The following is a 22113-nucleotide window of genomic DNA, read 5'->3' on the forward strand; positions in this document are numbered from 1 at the left end:
CTAGGTGTTGTGGCTAGGTGTTGTGGCTAGGTGTTGTGGCTAGGTGTTGTGGCTAGGCGTTGTGGCTAGGCGTTGTGGCTAGGTGTTGTGGCTAGGCGTTGTGGCTAGGCGTCGTGGCTAGGTATTGGAGCTAGGTATTGTGGCTAGGTATTGTGGCTAGGTATTGTGGCTAGGTGTTGTGGCTAGGTGTTGTGGCTAGGTGTTGTGGCTAGGTGTTGTGGCTAGGTATTGTGGCTAGGTGTTGTGGCTAGGCGTTGTGGCTAGGTGTTGTGGCTAGGTATTGTGGCTAGGCGTTGTGGCTAGGTGTTGTGGCTAGGCGTTGTGGCTAGGTGTTGTGGCTAGGCGTTGTGGCTAGGCGTTGTGGCTAGGTGTTGTGGCTAGGCGTCGTGGCTAGGTATTGTAGCTAGGTTTTGTGGCTAGGCGTTGTGGCTAGGCGTTGTGGCTAGGTATTGTGGCTAGGTGTTGTGGCTAGGTGTTGTGGCTAGGCGTTGTGGCTAGGTATCGTGGCTAGGTGTTGTGGCTAGGTATCGGGGCTAGGTATTGGGGCTAGGTATTGTAGCTAGGCGTTGTAGCTAGGTGTTGTAGCTAGGTGTTGTAGCTAGGCGTTGTAACTAGGTTTTGTGGCTAGGTGTTGTGGCTAGGCGTTGTAGCTAGGCGTTGTAGCTAGGCGTTGTAGCTAGGTGTTGTAGCTAGGCGTTGTAGCTAGGCGTTGTAGCTAGGTATTGTGGCTAGGCGTTGTGGCTAGGCGTTGTAGCTAGGTATTGTGGCTAGGCGTTGTGGCTAGGCGTTGTGGCTAGGCGTTGTAGCTAGGTATTGTAGCTAGGCATTGTGGCTAGGTGTTGTGGCTAGGTGTTGTGGCTAGGCGTTGTGGCTAGGCGTTGTAGCTAGGTATTGTGGCTAGGCGTTGTAGCTAGGTATTGTGGCTAGGCGTTGTGGCTAGGCGTTGTAGCTAGGTATTGTGGCTAGGCGTTGTGGCTAGGCGTTGTAGCTAGGTATTGTAGCTAGGCGTTGTAGCTAGGTGTTGTAGCTAGATATTGTGGCTAGGCGTTGTAGCTAGGTATTGTGGCTAGGTATTGTAGCTAGGCGTTGTAGCTAGGCGTTGTGGCTAGGCGTTGTGGCTAGGCGTTGTAGCTAGGTATTGTGGCTAGGCGTTGTAGCTAGGTGTTGTGGCTAGGCGTTGTAGCTTCTCTCCACTTTCTTTCTCACAATTGTGATCACTTACCTTTCTCTTCTCCAGAGACATTGTGTATTTCACTGACAACTGGATCAGTAGGATCAAGCCTGAGGTGGGAGATAACTGGCGGCTAAAGGTATGATGGTGATACATGGTGGTCGTTTTAATACATTGTCTTTTTGTGTTGCTGTCATCTGCTCTCAAGCCTTTGTCATACATGTCCATTCCCTTGTCAGTGTCACATTCCCAATCTCACATCTTCACTCCTCTTTTCAGATCAGTAATCTAAAGAAGGTGTTGAAAGGTATACTGGACTACAACCAGGAGGTCCTACAGCAGCAGATCGATGACTTCACCCTGCCAGACATCAGCCTGATAGGAGAACACTCAGACGCTGCAGAGCTGGGCAGGATGCTGCAACTCATACTAGGCTGCGCTGTCAACTGTGAGCAGAAACAAGGTCTGTCTGTCTGTCTGTCTGTCTGTCTGTCTGTCTGTCTGTCTGTCTGTCTGCTCAGCATGGGCTAGGCTACCTGGTATATTAGTGATAGGGGACAAAATCCATACAGTTACATATCGGGATATTATTTTTGACGATATATCGTATAGTTCTGACAATATCGCAATATTATTTTTGCGCTAGGTTGCTGTACCTGCACCAAAACTCATTGTTTTACAGTACTTTTATTTCCATGACTGATCAAAACTCATTTTCTCATGGCTCTCTCTTGTCCTCTGCAGCAGGTGAGCAATATGTTTGTCCTAGAGTTATTATTGTGTTGTCCTAGAGTTATTATTGTGCACAGCCTTGTCCTAGAGTTATCATTGAGTTGTTATTGTACACAGCCTTGTCCTAGAGTTATTATTGTACACTGCCTTGTCCTTGAGGTTTTATTGTACACTGCCTTGTCCTTGAGGTTTTATTGTACACAGCCTTGTCCTAGAGGTATTATTGAGTTATTAGTGTACACAGACTTGTCCTATAGGTATTATTGTACACAGCCTTGTCCTAGAGTTATCATTGAGTTATTAGTGTACACAGACTTGTCCTAGAGTTAATGAGGTATTAGTGTACACAGCCTTGTCCTAGAGTTATCATTGAGTTATTAGTGTACACAGACTTGTCCTAGAGTTATTGTACACAGCCTTGTCCTATAGTTATTAGTGTACACAGCCTTGTCCTAGTTATCATTGAGTTATTAGTGTACACAGATTTGTCCTTGAATTATTATTGTACAGACTTGTCTTGAGATATTATTGTACACAGCCTTGTCCTGGAGTTATTTTTGAGTTATTATTGTACACAGCCTTGTCCTAGAGTTATTATTGTCTGCAGACTTTTCCTAGTTATTATTGAGCTATTATTGTACACAGCCTTGTCCTAGAGTCTTTAGACAGTACACAGCCTTGTCCTAGAGTCTCTAGACAGTACACAGCCTTGTCCTAGAGTCTAGACAGTACACAGCCTTGCCCTAGAGTCTAGACAGTACACAGCCTTGTCCTAGAGTCTAGACAGTACACAGCCTTGTCCTAGAGTCTCTAGACAGTACACAGCCTTGTCCTAGAGTCTAGACAGTACACATCGTTGTCCTAGAGTCTAGACAGTACACAGCCTTGTCCTAGAGTCTAGACAGTACACAGCCTTGTCCTAGAGTCTAGACAGTACACAGCCTTGTCCTAGAGTCTAGACAGTACACAGCCTTGTCCTAGAGTCTAGACAGTACACAGCCTTGTCCTAGAGTCTAGACAGTACACAGCCTTGTCCTAGAGTCTAGACAGTACACAGCCTTGTCCTAGAGTCTAGACAGTACACAGCCTTGTCCTAGAGTCTAGACAGTACACAGCCTTGTCCTAGAGTCTAGACAGTACACAGCCTTGTCCTAGAGTCTAGACAGTACACAGCCTTGTCCTAGAGTCTAGACAGTACACGGCCTTGTCCTAGAGTCTAGACAGTACACAGCCTTGTCCTAGAGTCTCTAGACAGTACACAGCCTTGTCCTAGAGTCTAGACAGTACACAGCCTTGTCCTCGAGTCTAGACAGTACACAGCCTTGTCCTAGAGTCTAGACAGTACACAGCCTTGTCCTAGAGTCTAGACAGTACACAGCCTTGTCCTAGAGTCTAGACAGTACACAGCCTTGTCCTAGAGTCTAGACAGTACACAGCCTTGTCCTAGAGTCTAGACAGTACACAGCCTTGTCCTAGAGTCTAGACAGTACACAGCCTTGTCCTAGAGTCTCTAGACAGTACACAGCCTTGTCCTAGAGTCTAGACAGTACACAGCCTTGTCCTAGAGTCTAGACAGTACACAGCCTTGTCCTAGAGTCTAGACAGTACACAGCCTTGTCCTAGAGTCTAGACAGTACACAGCCTTGTCATAGAGTCTCTAGACAGTACACAGCCTTGTCCTAGAGTCTCTAGACAGTACACAGCCTTGTCCTAGAGTCTAGACAGTACACAGCCTTGTCCTAGAGTCTAGACAGTACACAGCCTTGTCCTAGAGTCTAGACAGTACACAGCCTTGTCCTAGAGTCTCTAGACAGTACACATCGTTGTCCTAGAGTCTAGACAGTACACATCGTTGTCCTAGAGTCTAGACAGTACACAGCCTTGTCCTAGAGTCTAGACAGTACACAGCCTTGTCCTAGAGTCTAGACAGTACACAGCCTTGTCCTAGAGTCTAGACAGTACACAGCCTTGTCCTAGAGTCTAGACAGTACACAGCCTTGTCCTAGAGTCTAGACAGTACACAGCCTTGTCCTAGAGTCTCTAGACAGTACACAGCCTTGTCCTAGAGTCTAGACAGTACACAGCCTTGTCCTAGAGTCTAGACAGTACACAGCCTTGTCCTAGAGTCTAGACAGTACACAGCCTTGTCCTAGAGTCTAGACAGTACACAGCCTTGTCCTAGAGTCTAGACAGTACACAGCCTTGTCCTAGAGTCTAGACAGTACACAGCCTTGTCCTAGAGTCTAGACAGTACACAGCCTTGTCCTAGAGTCTGTAGACAGTACACAGCCTTGTCCTAGAGTCTAGACAGTACACAGCCTTGTCCTAGAGTCTAGACAGTACACAGCCTTGTCCTAGAGTCTAGACAGTACACAGCCTTGTCCTAGAGTCTCTAAACAGTACACAGCCTTGTCCTAGAGTCTAGACAGTACACAGCCTTGTCCTAGAGTCTAGACAGTACACAGCCTTGTCCTAGAGTCTCTAAACAGTACACAGCCTTGTCCTAGAGTCTAGACAGTACACAGCCTTGTCCTAGAGTCTAGACAGTACACAGCCTTGTCCTAGAGTCTAGACAGTACACAGCCTTGTCCTAGAGTCTAGACAGTACACAGCCTTGTCCTAGAGTCTAGACAGTACACAGCCTTGTCCTAGAGTCTAGACAGTACACAGCCTTGTCCTAGAGTCTAGACAGTACACAGCCTTGTCCTAGAGTCTAGACAGTACACAGCCTTGTCCTAGAGTCTAGACAGTACACAGCCTTGTCCTAGAGTCTAGACAGTACACAGCCTTGTCCTAGAGTCTCTAAACAGTACACAGCCTTGTCCTAGAGTCTCTAAACAGTACACAGCCTTGTCCTAGAGTCTAGACAGTACACAGCCTTGTCCTAGATTCTAGACAGTACACAGCCTTGTCCTAGAGTCTCTAAACAGTACACAGCCTTGTCCTAGAGTCTCTAAACAGTACACAGCCTTGTCCTAGAGTCTAGACAGTACACAGCCTTGTCCTAGAGTCTAGACAGTATACAGCCTTGTCCTAGAGTCTCTAGACAGTACACAGCCTTGTCCTAGAGTCTAGACAGTACACAGCCTTGTCCTAGAGTCTAGACAGTACACAGCCTTGTCCTAGAGTCTAGACAGTACACAGCCTTGTCCTAGAGTCTCTAAACAGTACACAGCCTTGTCCTAGAGTCTAGACAGTACACAGCCTTGTCCTAGAGTCTAGACAGTACACAGCCTTGTCCTAGAGTCTAGACAGTACACAGCCTTGTCCTAGAGTCTAGACAGTACACAGCCTTGTCCTAGAGTCTAGACAGTACACAGCCTTGTCCTAGAGTCTAGACAGTACACAGCCTTGTCCTAGAGTCTAGACAGTACACAGCCTTGTCCTAGAGTCTCTAGACAGTACACAGCCTTGTCCTAGAGTCTAGACAGTACACAGCCTTGTCCTAGAGTCTCTAGACAGTACACAGCCTTGTCCTAGAGTCTAGACAGTACACAGCCTTGTCCTAGAGTCTAGACAGTACACAGCCTTGTCCTAGAGTCTAGACAGTACACAGCCTTGTCCTAGAGTCTAGACAGTACACAGCCTTGTCCTAGAGTCTAGACAGTACACAGCCTTGTCCTAGAGTCTAGACAGTACACAGCCTTGTCCTAGAGTCTCTAAACAGTACACAGCCTTGTCCTAGAGTCTAGACAGTACACAGCCTTGTCCTAGAGTCTAGACAGTACACAGCCTTGTCCTAGAGTCTAGACAGTACACAGCCTTGTCCTAGAGTCTAGACAGTACACAGCCTTGTCCTAGAGTCTAGACAGTACACAGCCTTGTCCTAGAGTCTAGACAGTACACAGCCTTGTCCTAGAGTCTAGACAGTACACAGCCTTGTCCTAGAGTCTCTAGACAGTACACAGCCTTGTCCTAGAGTCTAGACAGTACACAGCCTTGTCCTAGAGTCTCTAGACAGTACACAGCCTTGTCCTAGAGTCTAGACAGTACACAGCCTTGTCCTAGAGTCTAGACAGTACACAGCCTTGTCCTAGAGTCTAGACAGTACACAGCCTTGTCCTAGAGTCTAGACAGTACACAGCCTTGTCCTAGAGTCTAGACAGTACACAGCCTTGTCCTAGAGTCTAGACAGTACACAGCCTTGTCCTAGAGTCTAGACAGTACACAGCCTTGTCCTAGAGTCTCTAAACAGTACACAGCCTTGTCCTAGAGTCTCTAAACAGTACACAGCCTTGTCCTAGAGTCTCTAAACAGTACACAGCCTTGTCCTATAGTCTAGACAGTACACAGCCTTGTCCTAGAGTCTAGACAGTACACAGCCTTGTCCTAGAGTCTCTAAACAGTACACAGCCTTGTCCTAGAGTCTAGACAGTACACAGCCTTGTCCTAGAGTCTAGACAGTACACAGCCTTGTCCTAGAGTCTCTAGACAGTACACAGCCTTGTCCTAGAGTCTCTAGACAGTACACAGCCTTGTCCTAGAGTCTAGACAGTACACAGCCTTGTCCTAGAGTCTCTAAACAGTACACAGCCTTGTCCTAGAGTCTAGACAGTACACAGCCTTGTCCTAGAGTCTAGACAGTACACAGCCTTGTCCTAGAGTCTCTAAACAGTACACAGCCTTGTCCTAGAGTCTAAACAGTACACAGCCTTGTCCTAGAGTCTAGACAGTACACAGCCTTGTCCTAGAGTCTAGACAGTACACAGCCTTGTCCTAGAGTCTAGACAGTACACAGCCTTGTCCTAGAGTCTCTAAACAGTACACAGCCTTGTCCTAGAGTCTAGAAAGTACACAGCCTTGTCCTAGAGTCTAGACAGTACACAGCCTTGTCCTAGAGTCTAGACAGTACACAGCCTTGTCCTAGAGTCTAGACAGTACACAGCCTTGTCCTAGAGTCTAGACAGTACACAGCCTTGTCCTAGAGTCTAGACAGTACACAGCCTTGTCCTAGAGTCTAGACAGTACACAGCCTTGTCCTAGAGTCTAGACAGTACACAGCCTTGTCCTAGAGTCTAGACAGTACACAGCCTTGTCCTAGAGTCTCTAGACAGTACACAGCCTTGTCCTAGAGTCTCTAGACAGTACACAGCCTTGTCCTAGAGTCTAGACAGTACACAGCCTTGTCCTAGAGTCTCTAGACAGTACACAGCCTTGTCCTAGAGTCTAGACAGTACACAGCCTTGTCCTAGAGTCTCTAAACAGTACACAGCCTTGTCCTAGAGTCTAGACAGTACACAGCCTTGTCCTAGAGTCTAGACAGTACACAGCCTTGTCCTAGAGTCTAGACAGTACACAGCCTTGTCCTAGAGTCTCTAAACAGTACACAGCCTTGTCCTAGAGTCTAGACAGTACACAGCCTTGTCCTAGAGTCTAGACAGTACACAGCCTTGTCCTAGAGTCTCTAAACAGTACACAGCCTTGTCCTAGAGTCTAGACAGTACACAGCCTTGTCCTAGAGTCTAGACAGTACACAGCCTTGTCCTAGAGTCTAGACAGTACACAGCCTTGTCCTAGAGTCTAGACAGTACACAGCCTTGTCCTAGCGTCTCTAGACAGTACACAGCCTTGTCCTAGAGTCTCTAGACAGTACACAGCCTTGTCCTAGAGTCTAGACAGTACACAGCCTTGTCCTAGAGTCTCTAAACAGTACACAGCCTTGTCCTAGAGTCTAGACAGTACACAGCCTTGTCCTAGAGTCTAGACAGTACACAGCCTTGTCCTAGAGTCTCTCAACAGTACACAGCCTTGTCCTAGAGTCTAGACAGTACACAGCCTTGTCCTAGAGTCTAGACAGTACACAGCCTTGTCATAGAGTCTCTAAACAGTACACAGCCTTGTCCTAGAGCCTAGACAGTACACAGCCTTGTCCTAGAGTCTCTAAACAGTACACAGCCTTGTCCTAGAGTCTAGACAGTACACAGCCTTGTCCTAGAGTCTAGACAGTACACAGCCTTGTCCTAGAGTCTAGACAGTACACAGCCTTGTCCTAGAGTCTCTAAACAGTACACAGCCTTGTCCTAGAGTCTAGACAGTACACAGCCTTGTCCTAGAGTCTAGACAGTACACAGCCTTGTCCTAGAGTCTAGACAGTACACAGCCTTGTCCTAGAGTCTAGACAGTACACAGCCTTGTCCTAGAGTCTAGACAGTACACAGCCTTGTCCTAGAGTCTAGACAGTACACAGCCTTGTCCTAGAGTCTAGACAGTACACAGCCTTGTCCTAGAGTCTAGACAGTACACAGCCTTGTCCTAGAGTCTGTAGACAGTACACAGCCTTGTCCTAGAGTCTAGACAGTACACAGCCTTGTCCTAGAGTCTAGACAGTACACAGCCTTGTCCTAGAGTCTAGACAGTACACAGCCTTGTCCTAGAGTCTCTAAACAGTACACAGCCTTGTCCTAGAGTCTAGACAGTACACAGCCTTGTCCTAGAGTCTAGACAGTACACAGCCTTGTCCTAGAGTCTCTAAACAGTACACAGCCTTGTCCTAGAGTCTAGACAGTACACAGCCTTGTCCTAGAGTCTAGACAGTACACAGCCTTGTCCTAGAGTCTAGACAGTACACAGCCTTGTCCTAGAGTCTAGACAGTACACAGCCTTGTCCTAGAGTCTAGACAGTACACAGCCTTGTCCTAGAGTCTAGACAGTACACAGCCTTGTCCTAGAGTCTAGACAGTACACAGCCTTGTCCTAGAGTCTAGACAGTACACAGCCTTGTCCTAGAGTCTAGACAGTACACAGCCTTGTCCTAGAGTCTCTAAACAGTACACAGCCTTGTCCTAGAGTCTCTAAACAGTACACAGCCTTGTCCTAGAGTCTAGACAGTACACAGCCTTGTCCTAGATTCTAGACAGTACACAGCCTTGTCCTAGAGTCTCTAAACAGTACACAGCCTTGTCCTAGAGTCTCTAAACAGTACACAGCCTTGTCCTAGAGTCTAGACAGTACACAGCCTTGTCCTAGAGTCTAGACAGTATACAGCCTTGTCCTAGAGTCTCTAGACAGTACACAGCCTTGTCCTAGAGTCTAGACAGTACACAGCCTTGTCCTAGAGTCTAGACAGTACACAGCCTTGTCCTAGAGTCTAGACAGTACACAGCCTTGTCCTAGAGTCTCTAAACAGTACACAGCCTTGTCCTAGAGTCTAGACAGTACACAGCCTTGTCCTAGAGTCTAGACAGTACACAGCCTTGTCCTAGAGTCTAGACAGTACACAGCCTTGTCCTAGAGTCTAGACAGTACACAGCCTTGTCCTAGAGTCTAGACAGTACACAGCCTTGTCCTAGAGTCTAGACAGTACACAGCCTTGTCCTAGAGTCTAGACAGTACACAGCCTTGTCCTAGAGTCTCTAAACAGTACACAGCCTTGTCCTAGAGTCTAGACAGTACACAGCCTTGTCCTAGAGTCTAGACAGTACACAGCCTTGTCCTAGAGTCTAGACAGTACACAGCCTTGTCCTAGAGTCTAGACAGTACACAGCCTTGTCCTAGAGTCTAGACAGTACACAGCCTTGTCCTAGAGTCTAGACAGTACACAGCCTTGTCCTAGAGTCTAGACAGTACACAGCCTTGTCCTAGAGTCTCTAGACAGTACACAGCCTTGTCCTAGAGTCTAGACAGTACACATCCTTGTCCTAGAGTCTCTAGACAGTACACATCCTTGTCCTAGAGTCTCTAGACAGTACACAGCCTTGTCCTAGAGTCTAGACAGTACACAGCCTTGTCCTAGAGTCTAGACAGTACACAGCCTTGTCCTAGAGTCTAGACAGTACACAGCCTTGTCCTAGAGTCTAGACAGTACACAGCCTTGTCCTAGAGTCTAGACAGTACACAGCCTTGTCCTAGAGTCTAGACAGTACACAGCCTTGTCCTAGAGTCTCTAAACAGTACACAGCCTTGTCCTAGAGTCTCTAAACAGTACACAACCTTGTCCTAGAGTCTCTAAACAGTACACAGCCTTGTCCTATAGTCTAGACAGTACACAGCCTTGTCCTAGAGTCTAGACAGTACACAGCCTTGTCCTAGAGTCTCTAAACAGTACACAGCCTTGTCCTAGAGTCTAGACAGTACACAGCCTTGTCCTAGAGTCTAGACAGTACACAGCCTTGTCCTAGAGTCTCTAGACAGTACACAGCCTTGTCCTAGAGTCTCTAGACAGTACACAGCCTTGTCCTAGAGTCTAGACAGTACACAGCCTTGTCCTAGAGTCTCTAAACAGTACACAGCCTTGTCCTAGAGTCTAGACAGTACACAGCCTTGTCCTAGAGTCTAGACAGTACACAGCCTTGTCCTAGAGTCTCTAAACAGTACACAGCCTTGTCCTAGAGTCTAAACAGTACACAGCCTTGTCCTAGAGTCTAGACAGTACACAGCCTTGTCCTAGAGTCTAGACAGTACACAGCCTTGTCCTAGAGTCTAGACAGTACACAGCCTTGTCCTAGAGTCTCTAAACAGTACACAGCCTTGTCCTAGAGTCTAGAAAGTACACAGCCTTGTCCTAGAGTCTAGACAGTACACAGCCTTGTCCTAGAGTCTAGACAGTACACAGCCTTGTCCTAGAGTCTAGACAGTACACAGCCTTGTCCTAGAGTCTAGACAGTACACAGCCTTGTCCTAGAGTCTAGACAGTACACAGCCTTGTCCTAGAGTCTAGACAGTACACAGCCTTGTCCTAGAGTCTAGACAGTACACAGCCTTGTCCTAGAGTCTCTAGACAGTACACAGCCTTGTCCTAGAGTCTCTAGACAGTACACAGCCTTGTCCTAGAGTCTAGACAGTACACAGCCTTGTCCTAGAGTCTCTAGACAGTACACAGCCTTGTCCTAGAGTCTAGACAGTACACAGCCTTGTCCTAGAGTCTCTAAACAGTACACAGCCTTGTCCTAGAGTCTAGACAGTACACAGCCTTGTCCTAGAGTCTAGACAGTACACAGCCTTGTCCTAGAGTCTCTAAACAGTACACAGCCTTGTCCTAGAGTCTAGACAGTACACAGCCTTGTCCTAGAGTCTAGACAGTACACAGCCTTGTCCTAGAGTCTAGACAGTACACAGCCTTGTCCTAGAGTCTAGACAGTACACAGCCTTGTCCTAGCGTCTCTAGACAGTACACAGCCTTGTCCTAGAGTCTCTAGACAGTACACAGCCTTGTCCTAGAGTCTAGACAGTACACAGCCTTGTCCTAGAGTCTCTAAACAGTACACAGCCTTGTCCTAGAGTCTAGACAGTACACAGCCTTGTCCTAGAGTCTAGACAGTACACAGCCTTGTCCTAGAGTCTCTCAACAGTACACAGCCTTGTCCTAGAGTCTAGACAGTACACAGCCTTGTCCTAGAGTCTAGACAGTACACAGCCTTGTCATAGAGTCTCTAAACAGTACACAGCCTTGTCCTAGAGCCTAGACAGTACACAGCCTTGTCATAGTCTCTAAACAGTACACAGCCTTGTCCTAGAGTCTAGACAGTACACAGCCTTGTCCTAGAGTCTCTAAACAGTACACAGCCTTGTCCTAGAGTCTAGACAGTACACAGCCTTGTCCTAGAGTCTAGACAGTACACAGCCTTGTCCTAGAGTCTAGACAGTACACAGCCTTGTCCTAGAGTCTCTAAACAGTACACAGCCTTGTCCTAGAGTCTAGACAGTACACAGCCTTGTCCTAGAGTCTAGACAGTACACAGCCTTGTCCTAGAGTCTCTAAACAGTACACAGCCTTGTCCTAGAGTCTAGACAGTACACAGCCTTGTCCTAGAGTCTAGACAGTACACAGCCTTGTCCTAGAAGTCTAGACAGTACACAGGCTTGTCCTAGAGTCTAGACAGTACACAGCCTTGTCCTAGAGTCTAGACAGTACACAGCCTTGTCCTAGAGTCTAGACAGTACACAGCCTTGTCCTAGAGTCTAGACAGTACACAGAGTTCAGTTGAGGAAGTGAGGAAGATGAGGCTTCCAGTTTATCTCACGGCTTCATCACATTCAGTTCTTGTCATTGTGCAACAGAGTGCTTCTTAGACTGAACATGTAGTCATTCGTCCTGTCTTCCTCTGCCCCTCTAGAATACATCCAGACCATAATGATGTTGGAGGAATCTGTTCAACATGTTGTCATGACAGCCATTCAAGAGGTAAGCCTTTGTAAACATTTGAAATGGCTGTGTTTTTTACTCTGTGTCCTTATATGACATACTACACTGTGTATGGTCTCCATGTGTTGTAGCTGATGACATCACACTGTGTATGGTCTCCATGTGTTGTAGCTGATGACATCACACTGTATGGTCTCCATGTGTTGTAGCTGATGACATCACACTGTATGGTCTCCATGTGTTGTAGCTGATGACATCACACTGTATGGTCTCCATGTGTTGTAGCTGATGACATCACACTGTGTATGGTCTCCATGTGTTGTAGCTGATGACATCACACTGTATGGTCTCCATGTGTTGTAGCTGATGACATCACACTGTATGGTCTCCATGTGTTGTAGCTGATGACATCACACTGTATGGTCTCCATGTGTTGTAGCTGATGACATCACACTGTATGGTCTCCATGTGTTGTAGCTGATGACATCACACTGTATGGTCTCCATGTGTTGTAGCTGATGACATCACACTGTATGGTCTCCATGTGTTGTAGCTGATGACATCACACTGTGTATGGTCTCCATGTGTTGTAGCTGATGACATCACACTGTATGGTCTCCATGTGTTGTAGCTGATGACATCACACTGTATGGTCTCCATGTGTTGTAGCTGATGACATCACACTGTGTATGGTCCCCATGTGTTGTAGCTGATGACATCACACTGTGTATGGTCTCTGTGTTGTAGCTGATGACATCACACTGTGTATGGTCTCTGTGTTGTAGCTGATGACATCACACTGTGTATGGTCTCTGTGTTGTAGCTGATGAGCAAAGAGTGTCCAGTTATGGGAGGAAACGACTCGTACGCTGACATAGATAGACAGGTAAGATGTTGCAGCGAATGTTCTCTTGCTACATTACATTGTGTCTTAACAGAATAAACATGATTTAGTGTATCAGCCTTTTGTTTGGATTCTTCCATGTTAGTTCTGAGGTATTAGTTTTATTTCCAGCTGAAGAAGACGGTGGAGGATCTGAACCAGGCTCTAGCCACCAAGGAGGAGATCGCACAGAGATGTCACGAGCTGGACATGCAGGTTGGCCTTAAGTTTGGTTCTATTCCTTTACGTGAACAGTGCTCTCTCTGACTTCAATTAGATACTGGACAGCTGTAGTTCAAGGTCATGGTTCACTATGGTGTCCTATAGTTGAAAGTAAGTCAAACCTTTGTTATAATGGTTGTTGGAATGAATATCCTCAGTGCAATGGTTAAAACCTACATATGAATACCATGGGTAAAGGTTTACAGTAGAGGTCTTCACTGGTCCAAAAAGTTGGACCCATTCCAAAATGGATCAGTGGCTTTTCAACCCGATCCCGATATGCATAAATACATTTTCAAAAAATGAGACACGTTCCAAATGGACCTGAGGACAGTCAGACCCGTTCCGAATGGACCTGAGGACAGTCAGACCCGTTCCGAATGGACCTGAGGACAGTCAGACCCGTTCCGAATGGACCTGAGGACAGTCAGTCCCGTTCCGAATGGACCTGAGGACAGTCAGTCCCGTTCCGAATGGACCTGAGGACAGTCAGTCCCGTTCCATGGACCTGAGGACAGTCAGTCCCGTTCCGAATGGACCTGAGGACAGTCAGACCCGTTCCGAATGGACCTGAGGACAGTCAGACCCGTTCCATGGACCTGAGGACAGTCAGTCCCGTTCCGAATGGCTTGAGGACAGTCAGACCCGTTCCGAATGGACCTGAGGACAGTCAAACCCGTTCCGAATGGACCTGAGGACAGTCAGTCCCGTTCCATGGACCTGAGGACAGTCAGTCCCGTTCCGAATGGACCTGAGGACAGTCAGTCCCGTTCCATGGACCTGAGGACAGTCAGTCCCGTTCCATGGACCTGAGGACAGTCAGACCCGTTCCGAATGGACCTGAGGACAGTCAGTCCCGTTCCGAATGGACCTGAGGACAGTCAGTCCCGTTCCATGGACCTGAGGACAGTCAGTCCCGTTCCATGGACCTGAGGACAGTCAGTCCCGTTCCATGGACCTGAGGACAGTCAGTCCCGTTCCATGGACCTGAGGACAGTCAGTCCCGTTCCATGGACCTGAGGACAGTCAGTCCCGTTCCATGGACCTGAGGACAGTCAGACCCGTTCCGAATGGACCTGAGGACAGTCAGACCCGTTCCGAATGGCTTGAGGACAGTCAGACCCGTTCCATGGACCTGAGGACAGTCAGACCCGTTCCGAATGGACATGAGGACAGTCAGACCCGTTCCGAATGGACATGAGGACAGTCAAACCCGTTCCGAATGGACCTGAGGACAGTCAGACCCGTTCCATGGACCTGAGGACAGTCAGACCCGTTCCGAATGGACATGAGGACAGTCAGACCCGTTCCGAATGGACATGAGGACAGTCAGACCCGTTCCGAATGGACATGAGGACAGTCAGACCCGTTCCGAATGGACATGAGGACAGTCAGACCCGTTCCGAATGGACATGAGGACAGTCAGACCCGTTCCGAATGGACATGAGGACAGTCAGACCCGTTCCGAATGGACATGAGGACAGTCAGACCCGTTCCGAATGGACATGAGGACAGTCAGACCCGTTCCGAATGGACCTGAGGACAGTCAGACCCGTTCCGAATGGACATGAGGACAGTCAGACCCGTTCCATGGACCTGAGGACAGTCAGACCCGTTCCATGGACCTGAGGACAGTCAGACCCGTTCCGAAAAGGCTTGTGGAAAAACAGACCCAAACAATCCGGTGCTGGTTCAGATCCGAGAGTAGAAAGAGTGATAAAGAACCCTCTGACTGGGCGCTGCCAGCGCCATCAATAAACGAGGGAGATTTGGCCAAATGATCCACGTCAAACACAACATTTACAGTTGGAACTTAATTTGGCCAAAGAAAATGGCTGAATAGAATGAAACAAAACATTTTAATAAAGAACTGGTTTAAATTTTCACAAGTTTTGAACAGGCCTATTTTGCAGCAATTACCAACAAAGGCAAGTGCCTACCCAACAAATGACAACAATAGGCTAATGCTATTTATTTTATAACAGGCCTACTTTTAACCTATCTTAAACTAAATACGGAGCACAAAATTAAAAAGACACTTCGAACTTAATTTAGCCCACTCATAAAAATAAAACAAAACACTTTTTGCATATTTAAATAACTATTTGAGATTTTTAAATAGGCCTAAAATAATAATAATGATAAAACAAATTATAATAAATACGAAAATAAATAATAGAAATATAGAAAATTGCATCAAACCGGAATAGCGAGATTCACACGGTCCATTTGGCCGTGCCAACGTTCTTCTCATGATTCACACGGTCCATTTGGCCGTGCCAACGTTCTTCTCATGATTCACACGGTCCATTTGGCTGTGCCAACGTTCTTCTCATGATTCACACGGTCCATTTGGCCGTGCCAACGTTCTTCTCATGATTCACACAGTCCATTTGGCCGTGCCAACGTTCTTCTCATCTTTGTCCACTACAATGTTAAACTTTGTCCGCGAGGACATTCCCCTTGTCGGCTTCTTTTCACTACACTCTTTCTTCTCTAATTATGTTTTACTTCAGTGAAAAAGGCCTCCATCTTCTCAATCAACAGTAGCCTGGACAAGGCTCCTTTCACTTGCTGTCTTTCTCCTCAGCAGCAGGCACACGTGAGGTGAGCAGCCGGAACCAGTTTCAGCTGGACTTTACTGTAAGCTATACGTTTTATTGAGTTGCAACTGGCTGACACAGATATCAAGCTTGCACAGTTCTCATTACCCCACACAAATTAAATGAACAGAGGACAGTTCTCATTACCCCACACAAATTAAATGAACAGAGGACAGGTTCAGTCGGTAAATACATTTTAATTGCACATACCCGAGACCCTTATTATAAACTTCCTTTTTCAGGACCCTGTCTTTCAAAGATAATTCGTAAAAATCGAAATGACTTCACAGATCTTTATTGTAAAGGGTTTAAACACTGTTTCCCATGCTTGTTCAATTAACCATAAACAATTAATGAACATGCACTTGTGGAACAGTCGTTAAGACACTAACAGCTTACAGACAGTAGGCAATTAAGGTCACAGTTATGAAAACTTAGGACACTAAAGAGGCCTTTTTACTGACTCTGAAAAACACCAAAAGAAAGATGCCCAGGGTCCCTGCTCACCTGCGTGAACGTGCCTTAGGCATGCTGCAAGGAAAAATGAGGACTGCAGATGTGGCCAGGGCAATAAATTGCAATGTCTGTACTGTGAGACGCCTAAGACAGCGCTACAGGGAGACAGGACGGACAGCTGATCGTCCTCGCAGTGGCAGACCACGTCTAACAACACCTGCACAGGATCGGTAAATCCGAACATCACACCTGCGGGACAGGTGCAGGATGGCAACAACAACTGCCCGAGTTACACCAGGAACGCACAATCCCTCCATCAGTGCTCAGACTGTCCGCAATAGGCTGAGAGAGGCTGGACTGAGGGCTTGTAGGCCTGTTGTAAGGCAGGTCCTCACCAGACATCACCGGCAACAACGTCGCCTATGGGCACAAACCCACCATCGCTGGACCAGACAGGACTGGCAAAAAGTGCTCTTCACTGACGAGTCGCGGTTTTGTCTCACCAGGGGTGATGGTCGGATTCGCGTTTATTGTTGAAGGAATGAGCGTTACACCGAGGCCTGTACTCTGGAGCGGGATCGATTTGGAGGTGGAGGGTCCGTCATGATCTGGGGCGGTGTGTCACATCATCATCGGACTGAGCTTGTTGTCATTGCAGGCAATCTCAACGCTGTGCGTTACAGGGAAGACATCCTCCTCCCTCATGTGGTACCCTTCTTGCAGGCTCATCCTGACATGACCCTCCAGCATGACAATACCACCAGCCATACTGCTCGTTCTGTGCGTGATTTCCTGCAAGACAGGAATGTCAGTGTTCTGCCATGGCCAGCGAAGAGCCCGGATCTCAATCCCATTGAGCACGTCTGGGACCTGTTGGATCGGAGGGTGAGGGCTAGGGCCAATCCCCCCAGAAATGTCCAGGAACTTGCAGGTGCCTTGGTGGAAGAGTGGGGTAACATCTCACAACAAGAACTGGCAAATCTGGTGCAGTCCATGAGGAGGAGATGCACTGCAGTACTTAATGCAGCTGGTGGCCACACCAGATACTGACTGTTACTTTTGATTTTGACCCCCCCTTTGTTCAGGGACACATTATTTCATTTCTGTTTGTCACATGTCTGTGGAACTTGTTCAGTTTATGTCTCAGTTGTTGAATCTTGTTATGTTCATACAAATATTTACACATGTTAGGTTTGCTGAAAATGAACGCAGTTGACAGTGAGAGGACATTTATTTTGTTGCTGAGTTTAAATCAGACCCGACCCAGATCCGAGACAAAAGTCAGAATTTAGGACCCGAATTTGGAGTCTGTTGGACCTGTGAAAACCTCTAAACATGGTAGGACTGCATTCAATTTAGGCTATCTGATCCCACCAATAACACCAAATGGCATCCAGCTTTTCTACATTCTAGTATTCTAGAACTGAGTACTGTATTCCATCTGTTCTCTGCTCTATTTGATAACATTGTCCTGTTCTATTCTATCCTATTCTATTCTATTCTCCTGTTCTATTCTATTCTCCTGTTCTATTCTATTCTCCTGTTCTATTCTATTATCCTGTTCTATTCTATTCCCCTGTTCTATTCTATTCCCCTGTTCTATTCTATTCCCCTGTTCTATTCGATTCTCCTGTTCTATTCTATTCTCCTGTTCTATTCTATTCTCCTGTTCTATTCTATTATCCTGTTCTATTCTATTCTCCTGTTCTATTCTATTCTCCTTTTCTATTCTCCTGTTCTGTTCTATTCTCCGGTTCTATTCTATTCTCCTGTTCTATTCTATTCTCCTGTTCTATTCTATTCCCCTGTTTTATTCTGTTCTATTCTATTCTCCTGTTCTATTCTATTCTCCTGTTCTGTTCTATTCTCCTGTTCTGTTCTATTCAATTCTCATTTTCTATTCTATTCTCCTGTTCTATTCTATTCTATTCTCATGTTCTATTCTATTCTCCTGTTCTATTCTCCTGTTCTATTCTATTCTCCTGTTCTATTCTATTCTCCTGTTCTATTCTATTCTCCTGTTCTATTCTCCTGTTCTATTCTATTCTCCTGTTCTATTCTATTCTCCTGTTCTATTCTATTCCCCTGTTCTATTCTATTCTCCTGTTCTATTCTATTCTCCTGTTCTATTCTATTCTCCTGTTCTATTCTATTCGATTCTCCTGTTCTATTCTATTCGATTCTCCTGTTCTATTCTATTATTCTGTTCTATTCGATTCTCCTGTTCTATTCTATTCTCCTGTTCTATTCGATTCTCCTGTTCTATTGTATTCTCCTGTTCTATTGTATTCTCCTGTTCTATTCTATTCTCCTGTTCTATTCTATTCTCCTGTTCTATTCTATTCGATTCTCCTGTTCTATTCTATTATTCTGTTCTATTCGATTCTCCTGTTCTATTCTATTCTCCTGTTCTATTCTATTCTCCTGTTCTATTCGATTATCCTATTCTATTCTATTCTCCTGTTCTATTCTATTCTATTCTCCTGTTATATTCTATTATTCTGTTCTATTCTATTCTCCTGTTCTATTCTATTCTCCTGTTCTATTCGATTCTCCTGTTCTATTCTATTCTCCTGTTCTATTCTATTCTCCTGTTCTATTCTATTCTCCTGTTCTATTCTATTCTCCTGTTCTATTCTCATGTTCTATTCTATTCTCATGTTCTATTCTATTCTCCTGTTCTATTCTATTCTCCTGTTCTATTCTCCTGTTCTATTCTATTCTCCTGTTCTATTCTATTCTCCTGTTCTATTCTATTCTCCTGTTCTATTCTATTCTCCTGTTCTATTATCCTGTTCTATTCTATTATCCTGTTCTATTCTCCTGTTCTATTCTATTCTCCTGTTCTATTCCCCTGTTCTATTCTATTCTCCTGTTCTATTCTATTCTCCTGTTCTATTCTATTCTCCTGTTCTATTCTCCTGTTCTATTCTATTCTCCTGTTCTATTCTATTCCCCTGTTCTATTCTATTCTCCTGTTCTATTCTATTCTCCTGTTCTATTCTATTCGATTCTCCTGTTCTATTCTATTCGATTCTCCTGTTCTATTCTATTATTCTGTTCTATTCGATTCTCCTGTTCTATTCTATTCTCCTGTTCTATTCTATTCTCCTGTTCTATTGTATTCTCCTGTTCTATTGTATTCTCCTATTCTATTCTCCTGTTCTATTCTATTCGATTCTCCTGTTCTATTCTATTCGATTCTCCTGTTCTATTCTATTATTCTGTTCTATTCGATTCTCCTGTTCTATTCTATTCTCCTGTTCTATTCTATTCTCCTGTTCTATTCGATTATCCTATTCTATTCTATTCCCCTGTTCTATTCTATTCTATTCTCCTGTTCTATTCTATTATTCTGTTCTATTCTATTCTCCTGTTCTATTCTATTCTCCTGTTCTATTCGATTCTCCTGTTCTATTCGATTCTCCTGTTCTATTCGATTCTCCTGTTCTATTCTATTCTCCTGTTCTATTCTATTCTCCTGTTCTATTCTATTCTCCTGTTCCATTCTATTCTCCTGTTCTATTCTATTCTCCTGTTCTATTCTCCTGTTCTATTCTATTCTCCTGTTCTATTCTATTCCCCTGTTCTATTCTATTCTCCTGTTCTATTCTATTCTCCTGTTCTATTCTATTCTCCTGTTCTATTCTATTCGATTCTCCTGTTCTATTCTATTCGATTCTCCTGTTCTATTCTATTATTCTGTTCTATTCGATTCTCCTGTTCTATTCTATTCTCCTGTTCTATTCTATTCTCCTGTTCTATTGTATTCTCCTGTTCTATTGTATTCTCCTATTCTATTCTCCTGTTCTATTCTATTCGATTCTCCTGTTCTATTCTATTCGATTCTCCTGTTCTATTCTATTATTCTGTTCTATTCGATTCTCCTGTTCTATTCTATTCTCCTGTTCTATTCTATTCTCCTGTTCTATTCGATTATCCTATTCTATTCTATTCCCCTGTTCTATTCTATTCTATTCTCCTGTTCTATTCTATTATTCTGTTCTATTCTATTCTCCTGTTCTATTCTATTCTCCTGTTCTATTCGATTCTCCTGTTCTATTCGATTCTCCTGTTCTATTCTATTCTATTCTATTCTATTCTCCTGTTCTATTCTATTCTCCTGTTCTATTCTATTCTCCTGTTCTATTCTATTCTCCTGTTCCATTCTATTATCCTGTTCCATTCTATTCTCCTGTTCTATTCTATTCTCCTGTTCTATTCTATTCTCCTGTTCTATTCTCCTGTTCTATTCTATTCTCCTGTTCTATTCTATTCTCCTGTTCTATTCGATTCTCCTGTTCTATTCTATTCTCCTGTTCTATTCTATTCTCCTGTTCTATTCTATTCTCCTGTTCTATTCTATTCTCCTGTTCTATTATCCTGTTCTATTCTATTATCCTGTTCTATTCTATTCTCCTGTTCTATTCTATTCTCCTGTTCTATTCTATTCTCCTGTTCTGTTCTATTTTCCTGTTCTATTCTATTCTATTCTCCTGTTCTATTCTATTCTCCTGTTCTATTCTCATGTTCTATTCTATTATCCTGTTCTATTCTATTCTCCTGTTCTATTCTATTCTCCTGTTCTATTCTATTCTCCTGTTCTATTCTATTCCCATGTTCTATTTTATTCTATTCTCCTGTTCTATTCTATTCCCCTGTTCTATTCTATTCTCCTGTTCTATTCTATTATCCTGTTCTATTCTATTCTCTTGTCCTGTTCTGTCTGAACTGAAACTCCATTACTCTGTGCCTTGCTTTGAAGGCCTTCCATGTACAGGAGCAGCGAGATAGACTGAGGTTAGAGTATATTGAACTAGAGGAAAGGGTAAATAACCTTTTTATTCCTCATTTCTTTCAGTCCTTGTCGTTTTGGCGTGTGAATTTAAAGCCCTGGATTTGAAGTCTGCTGTCTGCTTCTATAATAGCGTGTCCTGTTTGAAATCCAGGCTCCTTTAACTGTGGGTGCGTCCAAAATGGCACCCTATTCACTATATTGTGCACTACTTTTGACCAGAGCCCTATGTGATGCCTTATGGGCCCTGGTCAATAGTAGTGTACTATATAGGGAATAGGGTGCCATTTGAGACCCAGCCTGTGTGCCGTATTAGTCAGCTGTCCTGTCCTGCCCATCTCAGTTCTGTGTGTCACCAAGCACCACCCACCCAGCCCGTCCAGACTAATTCTCCTCCCCCTCCCCATGTTTACTTCCTTGTGTGTTACCAAGACGTCCATGTGGTAAGAAGTGCTTGGGTGCTTGGTCTCGGCAGCAGTCTTCTGTCTCACCATTTTACATTTTAGTCATTTATCAGATGCTCTTATCCAGAGCGACTTACAGGAGCAATTAGGGTGTAGTGCCTTGCTCAAGGGGACATTGACAGATTTCACCTAGTCAGCTCAGGCCAGTAACCGACCTTTCGGTTACTGGCCCAACGCTCTTAACCTCTAGCCTAGAGAATAGAGCAGTAGAGAAACATGCAGATGGCCAATGGGAGTCCTCCTCAACAGATGGCCAATGGGGGAGCTCCTCAACAGATGGCCAATGGGGTCCTCCTCAACAGATGGCCAATGGGGTGCTCCTCAACAGATGGCCAATGGGGTGCTCCTCAACAGATGGCCAATGGGGTGCTCCTCAACAGATGGCCAATGGGGGTCCTCCTCAACAGATGGCCAATGGGGTGCTCCTCAACAGATGGCCAATGGGAGTCCTCCTCAACAGATGGCCAATGGGGTGCTCCTCAACAGATGGCCAATGGGGGTCCTCCTCAACAGATGGCCAATGGGGTGCTCCTCAACAGATGGCCAATGGGGTGCTCCTCAACAGATGGCCAATGGGGGGTCCTCCTCAACAGATGGCCAATGGGGAGTTAACCTACCTGGCTGCCAACTGCCATTGGACTCATTGGTCATCTATGCAGTTCCACGTCCACCTAGGTGGAGATCCATGCATTAGTTAGCATTTGCT

General features: G+C 45.3%; 1 pseudogene across 1 annotated transcript in view; it reads left to right on the forward strand.

The window, feature by feature from the left end:
• The window catches only part of LOC311122226 (protein Hook homolog 3-like), a 46392-nt pseudogene that overhangs the window by 15809 nt on the left and 8470 nt on the right, over positions 1 to 22113 (forward strand). The window contains exons 3-7 of the transcript in view: positions 1238 to 1310; positions 1451 to 1634; positions 11956 to 12023; positions 12808 to 12870; positions 13000 to 13083. The product of the transcript in view is annotated as a protein Hook homolog 3-like (transcript). The remainder of the gene's footprint in view (positions 1 to 1237; positions 1311 to 1450; positions 1635 to 11955; positions 12024 to 12807; positions 12871 to 12999; positions 13084 to 22113) is intronic.

The sequence above is a fragment of the Coregonus lavaretus genome (genome assembly GCF_964263955.1).
Source record: "Coregonus lavaretus genome assembly, contig: HAP1_SCAFFOLD_1190, whole genome shotgun sequence".
NCBI classification, from domain to species: domain Eukaryota; kingdom Metazoa; phylum Chordata; class Actinopteri; order Salmoniformes; family Salmonidae; genus Coregonus; species Coregonus lavaretus.